The sequence below is a fragment of the Schistocerca serialis genome, chromosome 4 (genome assembly GCF_023864345.2).
Source record: "Schistocerca serialis cubense isolate TAMUIC-IGC-003099 chromosome 4, iqSchSeri2.2, whole genome shotgun sequence".
NCBI lineage: Eukaryota > Metazoa > Arthropoda > Insecta > Orthoptera > Acrididae > Schistocerca > Schistocerca serialis.
In genome coordinates this window covers 471,015,708-471,030,337 of record NC_064641.1, presented here as the reverse complement: position 1 = coordinate 471,030,337, position 14,630 = coordinate 471,015,708, and the positions used below count along the sequence as shown (strand labels likewise).

The 14,630-nt window shown below is 42.7% G+C and overlaps 1 protein-coding gene across 2 annotated transcripts in view; it reads right to left on the bottom strand.

Annotated features, from left to right (window-relative positions):
- LOC126475134 (BTB/POZ domain-containing protein 1-like) overlaps positions 1–14,630 on the bottom strand; it is a 472,458-nt gene that overhangs the window by 169,359 nt on the left and 288,469 nt on the right. Inside the window, exon 1 of one of the 2 annotated variants that reach the window (XM_050102731.1) lies at positions 6,585–6,678. The exons of the other annotated variant lie outside the window; for it this stretch is intronic. The gene's annotated coding sequence lies outside the window, so the exon portion shown is untranslated. Of the gene's footprint in view, positions 1–6,584; positions 6,679–14,630 lie in introns of those variants that run through there. 2 annotated transcript variants of the gene reach the window in all.

The window sequence follows — 14,630 nt, the reverse complement described above, 5'->3', positions numbered from 1 at the left end:
TAACATCATAGAACATCAATAATTGCTTTTAGTTTATAATTATGAAGTTATGCTACCGACCAGCGACGAACTAATCTTTTAACAGTTGTGTAATATTTTTCTTTTTTCTTTCACTGTCTATGAAAACGAAACAATGCACTTTCAATATGAATTTTTTGTGTATAGTGTTATGGAATGTCTGCATAGCTAGAGTTGCCGCTCTGAGAAACTGCCGTATCCGTGCACCGCCTCTGGGCTCTTAAGTAGCGGGGTACCACTTAAACGGGGACAGCAGTCGAGCTCAGCCATGAGACGAATAAGTGTAATATTTTCCTGCCGATGAGGACCTGAAAATTCCCATCGAGTCTCTTACCACTAAAATGAGTGTGGTGGCTCGTTTGGGATCAACACCATGGAACTCCACCGTAATGTATGTTAATTGTTCTTGAGATAACATTTTTACAGCTGCAAAAATTAAAATGACTTTTCAACCAAATTCTATTATATGAATGCGTGGTGCAGTATGCAGGACATCCCGGGTTCGAATCGCTGATTCCGCTTAATGTCCCGCTGAAGCTATTAGCAGTGAACCCCCTTCAATTTACACATAACCAAATTTTGTTGGTAATGATCTATTTTTGACACGTTATGAAAAGGTGATGACAAAACGTGTAAACTGATATTCTGCGTAAACACACAAAAGTTTTTTTTTCTCATATAGTTCACTTCAGTATATTCCTTACGTGGCAAAAGAAACAGAAAGAAACACATCACAGGAAAAGAGCGGTTGAAATTTCAACAACAGCTTAACGAAGTACCATCCGTTAGAAAGGATTTTCTGTCACTAAACAACTCTTCATTTATATATTCCTTTGGTACCTTTCGTCCTTTATCTTGCCTCTCCAAAGCTTGGTGTTTCCAAACAAAACTCCACGAATTCTCATTGGCTATGAATGACGTAGCACTGATGATGTATTTTCTTGGGTACGTGTCAGTTAATAACATTTTGCTGTCGTTGTATATGGTAATAGCATCATATAAGCCAAAGGGAAGAATGTATAATATACAGTGTCTATAGATCATGAAGATATCCGTAGGTTATATCCAAAGGTGCCTTGCACTTCGTGCGAATACAACAGATATTAAGAATGAGAGTATGCTTTTACTCATAACCATAGTCTACCAAACTCTGTCTTCGAGGAAATTTTTAAAGATATGACTGATTATGAGATATCGATGATATGAATCACGGTCGTACACAAAATCAGGATGAAAGTATTCGGGTCTTCAGATTCAGGAAGTATCGTGTATCAAATGGTTCTGAGCACTACGGGACTTAACAGCTGAGGTCATCAGTCCCCTAGAACATAGAACTACTTAAACCGAACTAACCTAAGGACATCACACACATCCATGCCCGAGACAGGATTCGAACCTGCGACAGTAGCGGTCGTGCGGTTTCAGACTGAAGCGCCTAGAACCGCTCGGTCATAGAGGCCGGCGCTATCTTGTATCCTCACATACAATATCACTACTCCAAAGATCATTGTTAGCATTATTACAAGAAACTGTCGTTATTCTGTTACTTTAGTGCCTCCTTGGATACATCTACGTTTTAAAAACTCAATTACTGAAAGATGACATGTTTGCACTGAATTAACCACATAATTCACGAAGCTACAACAAAGATATAACGTTATTCTTCAGATCTGTCGTCTGAAATGGAAACAACTACCTCCAGTGCCATGTTACCCAACTGTAGGAACACGTTCCACAGTACGTTATTTGTGAAATTACTGAAGAGGATAACTGACAGATTTTCTATAGGAAAATATGGCGAAAAATCTATTTCATCATATTTTTAGAAAATATAGAAATAATACATGATATATACGTCACTTTATAGAGAAATGTAAGAAAAATCCAACTACGAAATTTTCATAATTTCTGGTCATGCTTCCGTTAAATTCCTGTCTTTCATTCTTTTTTTCAATATATAGTCATCTAAAATCTGTAAAAGTGGTTTGTGTGTGATTTACGACTATTAGACAAATACAGTTCACTCCATTCTACCAGACAGAACGTCATTAAAATTAACTAACTAGGTATACAGCTACAGCGCCTCAAAATGTTATTTAATATTCTGGTTATTAATCTTCTTCGTAATTACAATAATTACTTTAGCAGTACCAACCAATCACCAGCAATTTTAGAGTCTGTCATAAGTAAACGAACTCTGACATAAAAAAAAGACTGCTCGCATTGCAAACGAACTGCTTGTCGTGGAGTATTAGTGTGCGGCTGGTTTTGGACCTTGAACGCTGTCGTTAGGTTGGGACAAGTTTCAGCTTGCTCGACCGATTAATTGGCTATGAACGAGCCGTTTGATAAAGGCCCGCTCTTGCGCTCTACCAAAAGGCAAAAACGAAGGAAGCTCTGCACAGCCTCACATAAAGTGGCAATCAGACGTATTCTGAGCAGTGGAAGAAACAGATACATATATTTGTAGACCCAAGTTCGTCCTACTTTGAAGGCGGCCACCGCTACATGTAGTAAGCATACAGATCGGCAGCATCAGTCCGTTTCTCTGGAGACAAACTACGCATGCATTAAAAGACAATACTCTAGTCTCCGCTTTGGCTGTTATACAACCACTATTATACTCCTCAGCCGATTTTGGCCATGCGTCATTTTCAAAAGCTACTCTATCATCGCAACTTTACCGTCATCCTTCGGTGGTGTATATAAATCTTCGGCCGACACTCAATTCTACTAGGTATTCGGAGATAGAATGAAAAACTTGTAAGGGTGTTGGAGAGTAGGTTGCGCTGGGAAATAATTGTAAACAAAAAAAAAAGATTCGTTGCGCCATTTCCAGTTGAATTAGCACCGAAGTTAACTAATCAAGCAGTTTCGCGCACAGATTCAAGCATTTGCACGCGTTAAAATTCGGTAGTGCACTAACATCTGTAAGTTCGTGGGGTATCACTTGTTCAGATGGTAAATACCAGTTAAAGCGATTCCTTTTCGTATGTGATAAATTTAAGCTAGTCGAGCAAAAGCTACATTTGTCCGGTTCGAGGAAGACAAACGAACACTATTGGCGACACTGTCTCTGGCAGACAGATAGAATTTGCGGGCGCAACGACCTGATTGGGTAACTTCAAACTTAATTAAATCGGAGATGGCCCAACGTATCGAAATATTTTTGGAACAATTATTTCTCTTCCCAAGTTATCCTGCAACACCCTTATAAGTTTTTCAGGTTGTTCTGACCATCCTGTATAACCGTTGTCGAAATAGATTCGAGCGAGAACATCGTTATTTTAAATCACTGACGAGTATGGAACGCCATTGTCACTCGAGATTACTAAGGTAACGGTTATATATTCAAATGATAGATGCGCATATGTAGACAACCACAAAGGACGATGGAGTAAAATTAAAACGGTAGGAGTAGCCCTTGAAAATGGCACATACCGAAATCAGCTTATCCTGTGGTATAGGTGACAGTGATTACATAGCAGCCAAGGCGGAAAAAGTATTGTATTTTATCGAATTTTGTGGCTGGGGCTCCCTATATGCAAACAACTCAGTCGCACATGTTATTTACGGATGGAGCGCGAGAACGCGGCTTTAGTAACTTACTAGTCAACTGTCGCGAACTGATTTTGATGAAATATGTGAGTGCATAATTTGGTTGTATCGTACGGGGAACAATTCTGTCACCTCTCAGAGATATCATGCTGATACCATGTAACACCGCCTCTGGCCGTGATAATGGCCTCAATTTCGTGAGGAAAAGAGTCCACAAGTTAATTTGGTTGGTTGGTTGGTTTGGGGAAGGAGACCAGACAGCGTGGTCATCGGTCTCATCGGATTAGGGAAGGATGGGGAAGGAAGTCGGCCGTGCCCTTTCAGAGGAACCATCCCGGCATTTGCCTGGAGTGATTTAGGGAAATCACGGAAAACCTAAATCAGGATGGCCGGACGCGGGATTGAACCGTCGTCCTTCCGAATGCGAGTCCAGTGTCTAGCCACTGCGCCACCTCGCTCGGTCACAAGTTAAGTCAGGTATATCATATCCACGTGAAACATGTCATTAAGTGTCAGATCCCGTCGAACTATCAAATTAAGCGAATGTTTATTGTCACGTATCACCTGCTGTTACATATAGTTACAGATCCAGGTCTGGCGGTTTCCGGGGCAGTCGAGTGCGACAGGGTGCCTGAGTGTTCGTCAAACCAGGAACGTAGGCGTTCTACCCTGTGGATATGGTAGTTGTCATCGTGGAAGACGGGAGAGTCCACAGCATACCCATCATGAAGATCAAATATGGGTTATATGTACGCTAATCTGAAAGGGTAGGTCCCAGTTCAGGTACGAAAAGCACCCCAGAAACATCACACAGTCACCTGCGGCCTGACATACGCCCTTTACACAGTGCGGGTTAAACGCTTCACTGAGCCGTCAGAGAAGCCAATACTGTGTATCATTTGGAAACAGGTAAAATCACGACCACACTACATGCCTTCAGTCAGCTCTTCTCCAGTTTTTCTGTTGTTTGGTGAAGTTGAAAACGTGCAGCTTTATATGCCAGTATGCGCAATGGACCTTTGCGAGGCACCCGACGACATATGTCCGTTGCATTCAGATCCTTTAGCAATGTCAGTGCGTAAACAGGTTCGCATGGACTTACATTCTTTGTCAGCAAATTTTTTCTGTGGAGACTGAAAGCGATTGTCATCGACGAGTCATGACACACGCCGCCGATTCCTGTCTGTTACGATCTTGACCACTGTTCCAACTCCGGATAGGATGACTGCGAGTGGTAAACCGTTACTTTTAGACACTTTGGACAGTCCGTGTTCATACAGCAAGAAATCGGACAACTTCACTCACTGTGTCGGCACGGGCAGGCCAAACGTGGCAGCTCCCTTCTGCCATCTTCGTCGGACCATGTCATAGCGCTGATTTCATACAGCCGATTGTCACGTACACAAAAATTCACTGCCAGTATTTAAATATGCAGTGGAGGGTCATATGACCCCCTTGTACCAGTTCTGCACCATTTACGGCACTCCGTGCTGACTAGCGTGCTCTTTTAAAGCTGTGACTAATGTTTTCTCCCAGGGACTTCACAGTCAAAATTACTTATAGACATTTCATAAAAATTATCTGCAACATTGTCCTAACTAAAAACAGCGACTGGTAAAATAATATTAGGACTATTTCGATAAAACTGTCTCGATCGCAAAAATATTGCATATTTCGTTTGGTGATCGGTTTCGGTCTTTTATAAGACCATCTCCAGACCATCTTCTACTCCTTGGAGGCAGCAGGAGTCCGTGGCGTGGAGCAGGCCGCTCTGAAAGCGTGTGGAACACTGGCTCCAGAGAGTCTCCACTCGCCATCGGCTCCTGCTGTCACCAAAGAGTAAAACATGGTCTACTACTGATGGTCTTATAAAAGATCGAAACCTGCCACCAAACGAAATACACAACATTCACGCGATCGAGACAGCTTTATTGAAATAATTTTCAAATACTTCATAAAGATTTTCGTAGTTTACCACAATGTCACATAAATGCAGTAATTGTTAATAAAAAGTAACTAATTAGGTATACAGTTACGGCATGACTAAATTTTACTTATCTGTGCATATCTTTTAGAGGAGACTTAAAGGATGACTCAGAGGTTTTGCTGTAAGTGATAAACAGTCTGTTAAGTAAAAGCGTGGTCACCATTACACACAGAAGGTAAGAGATATCGCCTAGTTCTTTCATAACCCAATAGAGGGAACCTTTATCCTTTATACGATGTCCATAAAGCACTCTTTTACTTTGAATTCGTGACTGAGGTATACAAGAGGAGACGTGAGTGCAGTGTACGTGTCTCGTTCTGAGATGGTGTTTCTCTCTGACCACCCCAAAGATTCGAAAATGAGTCATGCGCTACGTCTGAATATATGAAGAAATCAAGTCATTTGTACAAAAGTAACGCGCTATAAATTGGTTAGAAATGCGGATTACTTTGACAATGCACTTCAATCATGTCTCTTCTTGCACACCTCAGTCAAAAAGTCAAAGTAAACTTTACGGAAACTGCATGAAGGTTCCCTCTATTTGGCTGTGAAAGAACTAAGGCGGTACCTTTTACCATCTACGTTTAATGCCGACCACGCTCTTACGTAACAGACTGTAGAATACAATGCAGGCAAGTGAATCATGTACGGAACCGTACTCTAATGAGCATCCGATAGCTTGGTGAAATATTCTCCGTACACTTTCATCATAGTGGCCAGAGGAATTAACAGACCGCACCACTTCAGAAACATTACTGAAGAATAGCGTCCTTGAGCCGCAACAGCAGTGACGGAAATTTCTAGAGACAGTCAGCCTCTTACGAACTTGCTTCACCAGTGACCAAGACATGAGACGTGCCATTACCAATAGACGTGACATCTAGAAGCCGAACATTAAATTGTAAATCGAAAATTTGTTACAGAGAAATTATTTCTCATATCTGACACAAATTGAGATATGCCATCACACTTATCGTGGACATCCATTCATCCGAAAAAGATGCCTGACTTGTGTACTTACTTTACCGTAACTCCAACAAGGGGCTGAAACATCAAACCTGCACCGCGCCCTGCAGGCGTTCAAGTTTGCAGCGGGGCTGCAGCGACACCATATTCGGCACTGCGTGCTGTTTCCCTGTACCGCCTCTCAACTTCGTATCTCCTCTTGACGTCACCGCAAAAGGAAGGCTGCTATCTAGCTGGCCATTTCTCACCAAAGATTACCGCTCCTAGAGCTAGATCCCTGTTCGCTTTAACGTCTTTCGAACTCATCGTCATCATTAGTGTTCCGTCCAAAGACAGGTTTTCACATGTAATTATCCACGCTCTTTAGTCTTCGGCCATGCTCTTTAGGTCCGTGTAATTTCAGCTTCCCTTTATGTAGTCTACCATCTTGTATCCCCTCCTTCGTCTCAATCTTCTCCCACAAGCTAGTCCTCCAAAGTATCTGTTAGCAACCTGCAGCAGTCTATTCCTCTCATCAACCCTTTCTTCCGCTCCCCATTCTTTCCGTCATACTAAGGCTCTTCAATCCCATCCATATTGATATCTCAAATGCTTCTAGCCCTTTTTCATCCTCCTGTCCCAGTGCCCATATTTCTGCTCCATAGAGTGCCACATTCCAGACAAAACACTTACCCGGAATTTTCCTCATACCTTATCTATGACGACTGTTCGAAATGTAGGGTCCAATCGATCGAGAAATGGAAGCCACTGTGAAAATCATAAACGTTTTATTTGCAACAGTTAGCTACAATTTCCAGCTACTTCTAACGTAGCCGCCGCTTCGACTTCCACATACTCGTCATAGAAGGCAGCTGCCTGTGCTTTCCACCAATTCTCTACGCTAGCCTACAGCTCATTATCTGTGCCAAAATGTTGTCATCATAGCTAGCGGTTAATGTGAGCAGAGTTGAAACTCAGGAGGAGGCAGTTGCGGGCTGTATTGTGTGTGATCAAACACTTCCCATCGAAAACGCTGCAGGAGCATCTTCATTGCTCCTTTAGAGTGCAGCCGAAAATTGTTATGAAGAAGAAAAAGCATGGCCGTAATTTTATGTGGACTGCGAGACATCAGACGAAATATTTCACCAGGCCCTCATACTTGGCAGGAGACACTATTTCCTAGCGATCTTCACGTGTTCACTGTGCGCGTTCAGAACTGACAAGTGCGACATGTCGTGATCGACCGGGATGGTTCCTTAGAAAGGGCACCGCCGACTTCCTTCCCAATCCTTGCCTAGTCCGATGGGACCGATGACCTCGCTGTTTGGTCTCCTCCCCCAAATCAACCAAGCAACCAACGTGATCGACGAGCACACTACAGGTACTGCCCAACACATCTGTGCAAAGCTTCATCGGATTTTCACTGTGGTTTCCATTTCGCACCGGATTAGACCTTATTTTCCGAATAGTCCTTGTGGTTTACCACATAATAATTTCAATTTTGTATTAAATGCCTCCTCCTCTACAGCAATGCGAGTTTTCACCTCTTGATGACAGCTTATGTCTTCAGTGATCATGCTTCCAAGATTTCTTTCTTTCGAACAGTGGAAACAATAATTAGCAGAGCCATTCCATTGGGTGTATTCCTCAAAAGTACGTTTGTGTACCCATTTCATCATTTGAGAGACATTAAAAAATATCTTCTGACCGTGTGACGGCGTCTTGTAGCCAATCGATGCAGCGTTTCGATCACTAATCGGGGTGACCTTCATAGGGTGACGGTCATTGAAACTTGTGCACGTAGGAAGGAAGAGTTTTGGAAAATGTAATTTTGTCACGCTTTCCCGTTGACAGCGAAGTCATCAGCTATGGGGAACAGACTGCGTACTGCTTAAGGATGAGAAAGGCCAAACATGCACATCGAGCAAGGGGCGCAGTGGCTGGCGCATGGGGCTCGGTGTTAAGTCCGTCTCGCACAGAGTAAGGATTCGCTGCGAGCTTACTTGCTGGCTAAGGCGACGGCGCCCTCGCGAGCTCTGTCGTCTGCTGACCGGCTGCCCTGCGGCGAGCTGTGCACGTTTCACGTGACAGGTCCGGTGCTATTTTTCTTGTGAGGCCTAGCAGGGTTCCCTGAATGCTAACTGAGCTGGCCAATCAGGACTCCTGTTTGACGACTGACGTCATAGCCTACAGCGCGGGAACTCGCAGACAACGCCAGTTAACCATCGACACCAAACAGAGTGTCATGCTTCCGTTTGCCGACCTACCATCTTTCCCCAACACTTGTAAGGAACCGACTATTTAAAAAAAAAATTGATTCTCACATATTTTATAACTTCATTATCAGCTTCATCACAAACTGCCTATCATTTCGTTAATGGTCATATTTACTCTGATATTTTAGGATTAAGTAAACTATTGCAAGAATTTCGGACAGTTTGCGCAGAAAAATAGAGGTCACCATGAATTTGTGTTTGGTGCATGGTAGGCTATATTCTGCTGTGTATGAAATGTAGCTTGCCTATTGCATTTTTCTTTAAACTTTGAAGGATATTGCTATCTATTACCAATCTCGAGAAAATAGCTCGCATATAAAGCACTTCATCCCGAACTCGCGCGCCAGCGGAAAAGCCAGAATGAAATATTCACAAAATTCATCGTATGTCGTAAATGGTATCAGACATTGAAACAAGATTTCGTCAAATGATGGTACGCAAAGAGGAAAGTATTTCGCTATATCTTTAATATGCGAAACTCCCATATCTACGGCGATATTCAAGCAACTACAAATTTTTTCAATGAAAACCTGTAATATTTAAGCGCCATCGATAGCTGGCGAAACGAGAATTACTGTGGATTTAGTACAACATATGTGAGGAAATTTCACTTTACTTTTATACCGAGAGTGAGCATTTTTATAAATTATAGGTTTGCCTTTCCATCAGTTGCTGTTCCGTGATTCTGTCGCAATTTAAACTGCATTAGAATGTTTGAGATACGAATATGTACAAACCAATCCTAATAACAATAAATAACATCATTAACAACATAACAGGCAGTTCATCATGAAGCTATAAGATGTGCGAGTATCAAATTTTTTTATGGAATAGTTTCGTTTCAATCGTTTGAGAAAGACTGCACTTTGGCCTGCTCGCGCGCCCGGCTGTTCGCGGAGTTCCACGCAGAATCGAACACCGTGTGAGTAGTTCAGCATGCGAGATAGCGGTCACCCTCACCTGCTATGCAGCAGCCATGCGCGTCATCTAGGAAACTTGTGGAGAACTTTACTCCTTAGAGACTGGCTTTACGGGGAACTACAGTTCAAACGCTCATCCAGACACAAAGGTTTAGCTTTCCCGTGGTTTCCCTAAATTGCATAACGAAAATGCAGGGACAACTCCTTTGGAAACGACATGGTCGATTACATTCTCCATCCTTCCCAAACCGACCTTGCGTTCCGTCTCATTGATTTCACATTAAGACATAATTTTCCTTTCTTGTTTTGAAATTCGGCTTAAATGATTGAGGGAGCGCACGGAAAAGCTAAATCTGCATGGCGGTCGAGAATTCACGCTTCGCTTCTCGCCTATTTGAGTCCAGGATCTTAACTCCTGCACCAACTTCACAAAAGTGGAAAAAGACACGACTGATAAAGGCACAGAGTTTCAAAAATAATAAAATGGAGGATTTACATAGGAAGTCATTTCCCCTCCTTTAAACATTTTGTCAGAAACCTTTTAAGAAGTAGTAACTCTTGGTAGTAGCGTGAGATAATTTGGAACCTTTTTAAGAGTCAAGTAGAGACTGACCTGCAGTATAAACCACTTAACTTCAACCAGAGTTTTTGACATACTTTACTGAAGTATTTGATCACAACTCCATTTCCGGGGCAGTGCAACTGTGACTCTTCGCACATCCTCTGGGTTTTTCCTGAAGACAGCGTCTCCTAAAAAAATGCGTGAGAGTGCGTGAATGAATGACTGAATCATCGAGCAGTGTCGGCGACAAATACGTAGCCCAAATCGTATTGGAATTCTTTTATGACTCGTGCTGCTGCCTGAAGTGATGGACACATGTATTCGTCTTTTGATACTCTAGTCTTATGTAGATGAGGTGAGAACTGAAAGAGGGTAGACAAAGGAAACCAACCAGTCGCCATAATCTACGATGAGCATGACAATTCAGGTTCAAGAGAGAGCCGAATGTTGATCACTTACCAGCTATGGCCATCCAAGAGTAGAGCAACTGCCAACAGGGAAGATGACGCCGGTGAGCCCTACTGCATGTCATGCAGCGACTGGTATCAACGTGCTGGCATTCGCCGCGAACATGTCATGACAGACAGAGACATGGCCATTTTTTACTCGGCCATAGTTGCCTTCGCTTTTCCGTCCACGAAAAAAGCAAAATTAAAACACAGTTTAGTCACAAAACTAAGTTTCCGTAGACACTGCTGATAAATTCGATAATATGGGATAGCGTACATTAAGGACTTCATAAATAGCATCCATCAGCAATGTGTAAGCCTATTATCGTCAAATGAAAATATTACAGTTGTGAAATGGTTTTGTTCACTAATAAAATGTCCTTCCATTAAATGCTGTATTTTACACAATTACGGGGACAAGGGAAGAATTTGGTTATTTCAAATTCTAAAACGGCGATTAAATGTTACAGTTTGTAAAGAGATGTTATCAGTTAATAATTAGACAAATATGTCTGTGGTCGAGATTATACACACATCATAAACCTGCATCAACTCGGTTACCAGACTTCCTGATGATAGACATTCACGGTAGATATTCTACCACAGACACAGTCCTTTTGACTCTTCAGAGATGTCGCTAAACCCGCCCAAAGATGTAAACAACCATGCATGACCAGCACCTATTAGGCGGAGGAGGTCCGACAGCCGATCACTTCCAGTCATTCCACCAGGAAGGAGGTACACAGCTAGTGTTGCTGTAGTTCAACCATGCCTAGACGGTCAGTACCGCGGTTCGATCGCGTCCGCATTGTTACTTTGTGCCAGGAAGGGCTCTCAACAAGGGAAGTGTCCAGGCATCTCGGAGTAAACCAAAGCGATGTTGTTCGGATATGGAGGAGATAAAAAGACAGGGACTGTTGATGACATGACTCGCTCAGGCCGCCCATGGGTTGCTACTGGAGTGGATGACCGCTACCTACGGATTATGGCTCGGAGTAACTCTTGACAGCAACGCCACCAATAATGCTTTTCGTGCGGTCACAGGACTTAGTGTTACGACTCAAACTGTGCGCAATAGGCTGCATGATACACAACTTCACTCCCGACGTCCATCGTGAGGTCCATCTTTGCAACCACGACACCATGTAGCGCAGTACAGATGGGCCCAACAACATGCCGAAAGGACCGCTCAGGATTGGCATCACGTTCTCTTCACCGATGAGTGTCGCATATGCCTTCAACCAGACAATCGTCGGAGACGTGTTTGGAGGCAACCCGGTCAGGCTGAACGCCTTAGATACACTGTCCAGCAAGTGCTGCAAGGTGGAAATTCCCTGCTGTTTTGGGGTGGCGTTATGTGGAGCCGACTTACGCCGCTGGTGGTCATGGAAGGTGCCGTAACGGCTGTACGATACGTGAATGCCATCCTCCGACCGATAGTGCAACCATATCGGCAACATATTGGCGAGGCATTAGTCTTCATGGACGAAAATTCGCGCCCCCATCTTGCACATCTTGTGAATGACTTCCTTCAGGATAATGACATCGCTCGCCTAGAGTGGCCAGCAGGTTCTCCAAACATAAATCCTATCGAACATGCCTGGGATCGATTGAAAAGGGCTGTTACGGACGACGTGACCCACTAACCACTCTGAGGGATCGACACCCAATCGCCGTTGAGGAGTGAGACAATCTGGACCAACAGTACCTTGATGAACTTGTGGATAGTATGCCACGACGAATACAGGCACGCATCAGTGCAAGAGGACTGAAATGATGTTTCTGTTGATCTCTAATCCAATTTTCTGTACAGGTTCCGGAACTCTCGGAACCGAGGTGATGCAAAAGTCTTTTTGATGTGTGTATTTTGCGAAGACGTGCTATACGATCTGAGATCATTGGTTAGTAGGCCTCTCGTTTTCCTTTTAGTGTAGTTGTAAATAGCTGCAGCAATTACTTCCACGTTATTCGGAGAAAAAGTGTCGCTTGAGTATATGGAGTACATATTTAAATGCGAATGATGACAATGAAACAAAGAGAACATATGATGAAATACATGAAATAATAAATACATGTAGAAAGATAAGGTTCTCAGTTACAAGTGGTGAAGACCGTACAAGTCAGTAAAATTTCAAAATTATGTCAAAAACTCGACCGGACTGCACAAACATTTCGAAATTGTATTCTAAACCGCAAAGTATACCCAATTGCGGATGCAGATAAGGGCAAGATAGAACATTAGCAGAAAATAGATGTGGAAGCTGCGAAGAGTAATGTGCGCCAAAATACTGATAAATGACATGGCGTTCTCAATTCACTGGGACAGTATTCACAGGGCTAAGAAAAGCATTTTGATAGACGAGAAGGGGTAATAAGGAAATAAAGAAGTAATGAAAGGTGTAGCGATTGTCACCATTACAGAAAAACCAGAAGAGAGAATGGCGTATCAAAAAACTTCAGCTGATTAAAGACGAAAGGACGTACAGCACAGGTCGTCAGCAACATAATGTCATAAGTAGCTGACATTTTCCAAAAATCCAAATTGTGCTGACTGAGAGAGAACCATGAATAAATTTATAAATCAAAGGTGTCCTAGAAATAGTCTTTTGCCTATTAATAAAAAATTCCAGCGTCCTGTGTTCAGTCCTGAACACTACTTATAGTTTCAATTAAAAAAAAAAGCCGTTAGCAATGGCAGTCGTTGATTTCCAGCATAAGGAGTCTGCCTCATTCTGCCAATAGCTATGTCAAACTGAGTGGAAACGCGGAAAGAGGTTCAGACCTTCTTCCTGTCCTTAGGGATGGGAACTACCCCTAAAGAGGCGGAAGAATCAGATATTATGAACGATATGGGAGTGCAGAAGACAATGGAAAGCGCTGCATTAGTGACACACAGTGTGTCTCCGTAGGACATGTGGGATGTAATTGAAAAAAGTGCCGTAAATATCTCTGAACCCCCAAAAAATTCCGAAGGGAACTGCCATGACGAGATGAGCATGAGAAAAAGAGTGAAAAATCAATCCTATGAGCTAGAGTATGGAATGTAACAGGTCTGAAAAATGAAATGCAAAAGCGAGTCTAGATGCAGTGGGAGACAGTAAAGTGAAGTGGAAAGGAAATGTTGTCTGGTTATTATGCATATAAGGGATATCAACAGCAACAGGAACCCAATGACGCGAGAAAGATTCGTTCTGTACAAGAAGGCAAACAGTTAACTACAGCGAACTATGCACTGACAGGATTTTCTCACCAGAATCGGCAGCAAGCCAACGCCAAAAACAACAGCGAAGGTTTGCATAGCGACGTCGTAAGCAGAAGATGAAGATATGGAAGAACTGCATGGGGCAATGAACGAGTAAGTCAATAAGTAACTGCAGACGATAACTTAATAATCAAGAGGGATTGTTATGCTAGTACGGCAAAGAAGAGAAGAAACAGCTACAAGAGATTACGAGCACAGTAGTACGAATAGAGAGCTGGAAGACTTCCTACGTTTTTCAGCAAAATTCAGCCAGCAGTAGTAAATACACTGTTCAAGAATGAGGAAAAGGTGTAGCTGAAAGACCTGGAGACATGGGAAGAAAACAGTAACAGATTCCGAAATAAGATACTGGATTGTAAGACGTGCCTAGGAGCAGATCTGTAATCAGGTCACAGTTCGATAATGATGAAAATAAGGTTGAGTTTAAGCGAGTCTTAAAGAAGAATCACTGTGTAAAGAAGTGGAATACTGCAATATTTAGAAATGGTAATGTGCGTTTGATGCTCTCTGAGGCTGTAGACACGACTATAACCAATGTACAGTCAAGATGAATCTTCAAATAACAGTGCATGTATAAATGACTGACTGACAGAGAAAGTTCCACAACAAACAGAGCTAAAGTCGACTTGGAATTACTTTTATGATTGGTGCAG